Genomic DNA, 7,609 nt, shown 5'->3' with positions numbered 1-7,609 from the left:
ACCATGATCTTGCGTGTGCGTAGGAAATTTTTTGAAATTACTACGTTCCCCAACACCCCTGACTAAGCAGGAGATTATGCGACTTCGATGCCTGCTAGATTTGTCCTCTGGTTCTTCATCGATGGGTTCTTCTGGTTCTACTATTGATTCTTCTGGCATTCTACGACCACCTTCTACATAGTCATGTACATCCTTGTGGATTCTTGACACCGGAGCATCTTTTCGTATGACTCATGTTTCATCCACTTTGTCTTCGATTCGAGCTCTTGATTCTCCTATTCATGTTCTTAGTGTCGATGGTACCTTCCTCCCTGTTAATGGTCGAGGCATTATTAGCACCTCATCTTTTCATGTTCTTGATGTTGCTCGTGTTCCTCGACTTACCGTGCAGCTCCTTTCTGGTGGTCAGATTGTTGACTCTTGTACTCGGGTCATTCTTGACATTGACTTTTGTTTTGTTCTAGATCATCACACTGGTGCTCTCCTTGGTGCTGGCTCCCACACATGTTCTTGGAGCTTGATTGGCTTCACCATCCCTGCATTGCTATCGCCACTAGTCTCGCCGTCTTTGTTGCCTTGTCTACCAGCTCTTTTTAGCAGTGGCATCATCGCCTCGGTCATTTGTGTGGCTCTCGTCTCTCATCTTTAGTTCGACGTGGCCTTCTTGGATCCATCTCTGGTGGTGTGTCTTTAGACTGTCAGGGTTGTAGTCTTGGTAAACAGATCCAGTAACTTATCCGCATATCAAGATAGTATCTCAACGTCTTTTCGACCTTGTTCACTCTAATGTCTGGGGTCCATCTCCCTTTGTCTCGAAGGGAGGCCATCGCTACTATATTATCTTTATAAATGATTTCTCTCAACATATGTGACTATATTTTATGTCCTCTTGTAGTGAGGTCGTATCACATTTTGTTGCCATGGTTCACACTAAGTTCCCTACGCTTATTCATATGTTTCGTGCTGAATTTGTTGGATAGTATATCTCCAACATGTTGCATGGAGTTCTTACTGAGCAGAGTACTCTTGCTCAGTTCTCTTGACCTTGTGCTCATGTTCAGAATGGCATGGCTGAGCGCAAGCATCATCATATTCTTGAGATGGACCGTGCATTGATGATCACCTCTTCTCTTCCGCCTGACTTTTGGGCCGAGGGTATCTGCACTTCCACCTATCTCATCAATCTTCAACCTTCCACTGCTTTGTAGGGTGGTGTTCCTTTCGAGCGTCTCTTTTTGTCATTATCCTGATTACATAGTGCTTCGTTTGTTAGGTTGTGTTTGTTATGCTCTTCTTGCCCCTCGAGAATGCACCAAACTATCTGCTCAGTCTTTTGAGTGCATCTTCTTAGTTTATAGTGATGAGCATAAGGGTTATCATTTCTGAGATCCTGTTGATCGTGGGATGTGTATTTCTCGGGATGTGATTTTTGATGATTCTTGTCCCTTCTAGCTGCATCCCACTTCCTCAATCTTTTCAGCGGAGGGATATATCTTTCCTCACTTTCCCGACACACCTATCCCTCCCATTGAGCCCTTGTCCATCCGTCCTATTGCCCCTACTTCTCCGGCTGTTGTAGATCTAATGTCGCCATCTCCCATGGTTTCCTCACCTTGCTTTGTCACATGATTATACAGCTTAATCCCCGGTGACTTGTCCGTCTCCATTACCTGAGTCCAGGGTTTTGGTTACCGCCCGAAATTTCAAGATTTACCATGGTTACCACATATTTTGGTTCCCCTCGGTAAATGGTCATTTCGAGCCAAAAATTTCAAATTTGTTGAATTTGTTGAATTCAAACACTCAATGTATAGTAAAGTATGGCAGCACCTCACAACACTTGCGTAGACAATGTTCCACTGAGCTAGTAGCTCTTTTATGATAAGTATAAGTTCAAGTGCCATCTATATCTATTTTGAAAGAATTTAAATTTAAAATTGAATTATAAATTTTGTTCAAAATTCATTCAAAATTTTCTCAAGATTTCATGGTAACTGTGGTAATCACGTTTACCGGCTCCCCTCGGTAAAAATGCCCCATTCGGTAACCAAAACCTTGCCTGGGTCTACCCTGGTGATTCCTCCTCGTTTTCTTCCATCATTTCGTCAATTTTATACTCGTCATCTGCATGTTGTGGATGCATCTACTGATGTTCTATCTACTTCTGATGTGCCATCTTCATCGTCTCAACCTATTTATTGCTTGCGTCCTCGTCCACTTCTGCATGTTGTTGGCCTTAGTTTTCCAAGCGTTGGCGCTACTATGCTTGAGCAAACTTCTTATAGTGAAGTTGTTGTTCATCGCGAATGCCAATTTGCGATGGCAGAGGAGCTTGCTGCTCTTGAGCGCACCAGCATGTGGGATCTTGTTTCTCTTCCTCCCAGTGTCTGTCTCATCAATTTTAAGTGAGTCTACAAGGTTAAGACTCTCTCTCATGTTTCTCTTGAGCGTTACAGAGCTCATCTTGTGGCTTGTGGCTATCAGCAGGAGCATGTTCATGATTATAATGAGACTTTTGCTCTTGTGGCTCATATGACCATTGTTCGTACACTTATTGTTGTGGCCTATATTTGCCACTGGTCCGTGTCTCAGCTTGATATTAAGAATGCCTTTCTTAATGGTTAGTTGCGTGAGGAGGTTTACATGCAACCACCACCTAAGTATTTTGTTCATGATGGCATTGTCTGCCATCATCGTCACTCTCTGTATGGCCTTAAGCAAGCCCTAGTGCCTGGTTTGAGCGTTTTTCCTCTGCGGTGTCTACCGGTAGTTTTTCAGCGAGGGCTTATGATCCAGCGTTGTTTGCCCACCTTTCTGCTCATGGCCAGACTCTTCTTCTTCTATATGTTGATGAAATGATCATCACTGGTGACGAACGTGAGTATATTGGCTTTGTGAAGACCCATCTTAGTGAGCAGTTTCTTATGTCTGATCTTGGCCTCTTCGCTACTTTATATGGGATTGAGGTCTCTTCTACCACTAATGGCTTTTTTATTTTCGAGGAAAAACATATCCAAGATCCTCTTGCTTGTGCTGCTCTTACTAATGAGTGCATAGTTGAGACTCCTATGGAGCTCAATGTTCACCTCTGTGATACTGATGGTGAACCCTTGTCTGATCTGACGCATTATCGTCTTCCTATTGGGAGTCTTGTCTATCTAGCTATCACTCGTCCGGATACTCTTATCCAGTCCATATTTTGAGCCAGTTTGTCTCTGGTCCCACTTTGGTCCATTATAGCCACCTCCTTCGTGTTCTTTGATGTCTTCATGACACGATCTATCACCGGTTATTCTTTCCTCACTCCAGTTCATTACAGCTTCAGGCTACTCAGATCGCCGTTCACTTTCTGCTTGCAATTTTTTTCTTGGTGGTTCTCTTATTGCCTGGAAGACAAACAAAGAGACTGTAGTTTTCTGTTTGAGTGTAGAGGCTGAGTTGTGAGCTATGGCTCTTTTGATGGCATAGGTGACTTGGTTACACTGGTTACTTTGGGATTTTGGTGTTTCTATCACTACACCTACTCTGTTATTGTCTGATAGTACATGTGCTATTAGCATTGCGCGTGACCCTGTGAAGCACGAGCTCATCAGGCATATTTGTGTTGATACTTTTTTTTGTGCATGCTCGTATGCAAGATCGGGTTATTTCTCTTGAGTATGTGCCTTCCAAGTTATAGTTGGTGAATTTCCTTATCAAGGCCCAAACTAGAGCGCGGCATGGCTTCTATCTCTCCAAACTCAGTGTTGTTGATCCACCATGAGTTTTAGGGTAGGTGTTAGACTACTATAAACATAACCGTATAGCCTTTTGTATTTACCCCATTGTATAAGGAGTTTTCTACATATTTCCTACACCAGTACAGGTATATATATACCGGCCTATCGCCATGTGCGAATACAAGTTGTGTATTTCCTAACAAAAAAGATATTATCCTTTAATTCATCTTCAATTGAAAATATTGTTCACAATGAAAACTTTAAGCTGTCACTTCATTACATATATAATGAAACAATGTATTATGTTTATATGTTGGTGCTTAAGATAGACCATATGAAGGATATCATGGCCAGAAAACTATTGAACTAGCATGCCCTAAAAAGGTTAACATTGTGGCTGAGAATTCGGATACTTGAGGTCATGGGCATGATGAAAGACGGATGGTGGCATTGTTCGAGGTGTTTAGGGTGTGATTTGTCTATGTGCTATACTGAGTAGCCTTTTGCTAGCATGGCTTGTTTTGGTAGTTCTCTCTAGGCCTAGTTTATTGGTAAGTAAGTTGCGAGGGGTTTCACATGTTTTTCTTAATATAACTGAGCCATGTATGGCTATTCAGTCATGTTTTCCTTGTAAGCGGATCATTTCTCATTTGGCTGGTATTTTCGGTGTATCTTTGGCGATAAAAGATACATTGTGGGTTGTTTCATCAAAAAACAAATGTATGTGAGTAATCGGATCCTGCTCACACCAACACAAGATGTAGCGAGTCTCCAAGCATCTTCTATTCTTGATGCTTCCCGAATTAAACACCTTAATTATTACAAATAAGATGGTAATAACAATTAACTTGACTGGATGTGCATGCAAAATGTTGCTTAATTTCTTGTTGTCCGACTAGCTGCAATACTAGCTAATCTATAATACTTAAATAGTCCATCCCCACTAGCCTATTTCTCTTGACATGCAGCATATCCACATCATCATCCCATTACCACCAATTATCTTGACATGTAGGCGTCCACGTCACTACACCATGTGATTATTTTTTCTATTTTTTTTCTTTTATACATATAATCATCCTTTTTCTCCCGGCCGCACCGCTTCAGGTGTCGTTTTCTTTCCTGCAAATTCTGAACGCGCTGCTCCCCCAATCCTTCCTTCTTCAACTGCAGCCAGGCCCGCCCCGCCGCACTGCTCCCTTTCTTCCCCATCGCGGCTCCTCCCCTGCTCCCTATCACAGTCTCTCCCTTTCCTCCCCATCGCGGCGACTCCTCTGCTCCCCACCACAGCCACCTGTGTTATCCACGACCCTCCTCTCCCTCTACACCTTCTCCACTGAATCAATTGATGCCACTATAATCTTTGTGCAGTAGAAACGGATGGATTCATGTCAAGAACAGAAACGTCTGGCTTTACTACTACCTTCTCATTTGCGGGTAATTGACGCAGTTGATCTCCGCTTAAAGCAGTGGACCGACTCTGTTCCTGTCATCTCCTGCCCACGTCTCTGCTCCGAAGTTCGTCAGGTTACGCCCTCCGACAATCATCGCCATTGATGCGACGAATTTGAGTTCTCGGAATGTCATCGCTGCATCCCTAGCCATCGTCTCCCTTCTCCCTACAGGTTCAGTTCTTAATCCTGAGAAATAAATTTTTCTGTCTGTACAACGTCGTAAGTTACCTTTGTTTGAAAGTTCATGTCTTAGTTGATGCAAACCTCACAATATATAATAGTTTATGAGATGTTCAAACTTGATACGAGTACCACACTGTAAATAGTAGTACTCCCCACGCTTCTACTACTCATCCTTCTACCTTCAGATTTTCCATTTTTGCTTAACCAACCAGCTAATTTGGTTTGAGTCATATTCGTGTAGTTCGATTTAATAGTTGTCAAGGTAGTATGATTTGATTTGGTTAGGTTAGCAGGGAGCCATGGCCCATGGGTGGGATTGGTTAGATTTTGCTGATTCACGGTCAACGGAGATCAATTAGTCAGCGATGGATTTGACAGTTGTAGCACCTCCATGGTACCGAGCAACAGCGAGCTCCAGTGCAGATCGATATCTGAATTCCCATCGTAGGCAGCCAGAAGTGCCCATTTTTCCTATGCCGATCTGCCCCCTTTTTCCTATGTCGATCTGCTTCCCTCAGTTATTTGTTACACCCCCTCTGCACCCAATTATCCCTACTACATTGATGTGATTTACTTTCAAATTTTGGTACCTATTATTACGTAAATTTACTTTTTGGGAGGAGAGTTGATTTCAGTTTCAGATGTTGCCGAGTACTATTATTGGTAGCTCTATTTTTGTCCTTTAATATTTTTGTTGGAGTATTTTTTGGATCAGGTTCTGGTCATTCATGCCGTTCTGTTGCACTTCAAATGTTTTGTTTGCTATTTTCGAACCAGGCTCTGTTAGTTCATGCTATTTATTTTTATTTTCTTTGCGGGTTCTGATGCCTTTTGGTACTACCTGCTACACAATCCCTCAAACGCTTTTTCATGGAGCAAGTGGGGCAAGAAGCGGAGGAAGGCGAACATTAGTGAGCCACAGTTCTTATTCTCTCCCGCATCTTTTTCTAGGGTCTGTAAGATGGATTGTCACTGTTTTTGCTCCAGCAACGGTTGACATTAATTAGTTGAGAGATTAGAAATGCTAAATTGTTTTATTACCATGTTCATCAAGGCACTTAGATGTATCTTGATTTGGCCTCAAAAGTCATGCCTCTGTGTTGTGTTACTGACCGAGCACGTGTGTCGAGCTTTCCTCTGTTTCAATCTGTTGCCATCAAATTCACAGGCAATTATCAATTGATTGCCCCTACTGTTGTTTGCTAATGTGATCCACAGTGTTGCTATTTTTTCTCAGTACATAATATATATTGGCTCCTTTTCCCTGCCACACTATGTTTGCATGTACAGTTTTGTTACATCTTCCGTTTAGTTTTCATGCTATTACAAGTATATGATATATATTCTTACGTCCTGTGTGCTTCTATGTAGATTCCCTTTTGTTTGGTAGAACCTGAATTCACGATTCTGGTAAGAATTCTACACAAAGGATCAAGAAACATCGATTCGTCATTCATTTGGTATGTTTGCATTTACTACTGTCAAATGTATTTATGTAGGATCACCAAAGTATTTATCTTTACTACATATTTGTTCTTCCCTTTTGCCTGAAAATGTAGGGGAAAATAGGAATCAAGAATAAAATGTTGTTCTGCTAAGACGATCCTTAGTGGCAGTTTGAGAAAGAGCCACACTTCTTGCTGACGTTTGTTTGCATTTAAGAAAGGTGCTAGATGTGCTTCAGGTTTTAGTGTGTGTGTTTCTATATCTAAGTGATACCAGTGTTTTACTACTAACCATGATTTTAAGGCATATCAATGTGCTTCAGGTTTTCCCCAAACATAAGTTTCCTCAAAAATGTTTTGTTATTCGAACAAATATTTGAAGAAATGTTCAGTTATGCTATTGCTACTTTTATTTTTAGCTCATATTCCCGCAGCAACGCGCGGGGGGTCATCTAGTTAATTAAGCGCGTCTGCCAAATTGTCGAATCGAGGGACCCTTCGTAGCGGTGACTGGATGAGGCCACCAGTCAAGGTCATACCCTCTAGCCAGCTGGCGAACTCGTCGTTCGGAAGAGATCCGCCAACACGTCATCCGTGAATTGCATCTCCTTCTTGATCGTCTTGCTCTGTTGTTCTTGCACTATTCACATTAATTGTGTTGCATGCATTGATCGACAAGGAAGGTGCGGTAAATAATCTAATCATATAGCTTGATATTTAGATCAAGAAAAACACAATGAAGCTGCTTTGTTTCTGTAGTTAATATATACAACTAGCTAGAGTGTATCAACATGTATAGCTCACCGGT

At 41.9% G+C, this 7,609-nt stretch overlaps 1 long non-coding RNA gene across 1 annotated transcript; it reads left to right on the top strand.

Moving 5' to 3' along the window:
- The first annotated feature begins 4,931 nt into the window (after positions 1 to 4,931).
- Positions 4,932 to 7,165, top strand: LOC123115507 (uncharacterized). Its single transcript, XR_006456636.1, has 3 exons — positions 4,932 to 5,344; positions 6,728 to 6,816; positions 6,916 to 7,165. It is a non-coding gene; the product is annotated as an uncharacterized lncRNA (long non-coding RNA).
- The last annotated feature ends 444 nt before the right edge of the window (positions 7,166 to 7,609 follow it).

Source organism: Triticum aestivum, chromosome 5B (assembly GCF_018294505.1).
Source record: "Triticum aestivum cultivar Chinese Spring chromosome 5B, IWGSC CS RefSeq v2.1, whole genome shotgun sequence".
Taxonomy (NCBI): Eukaryota; Viridiplantae; Streptophyta; class Magnoliopsida; order Poales; family Poaceae; genus Triticum; species Triticum aestivum.
This window is presented reverse-complemented; position numbering and strand designations above follow the sequence as displayed.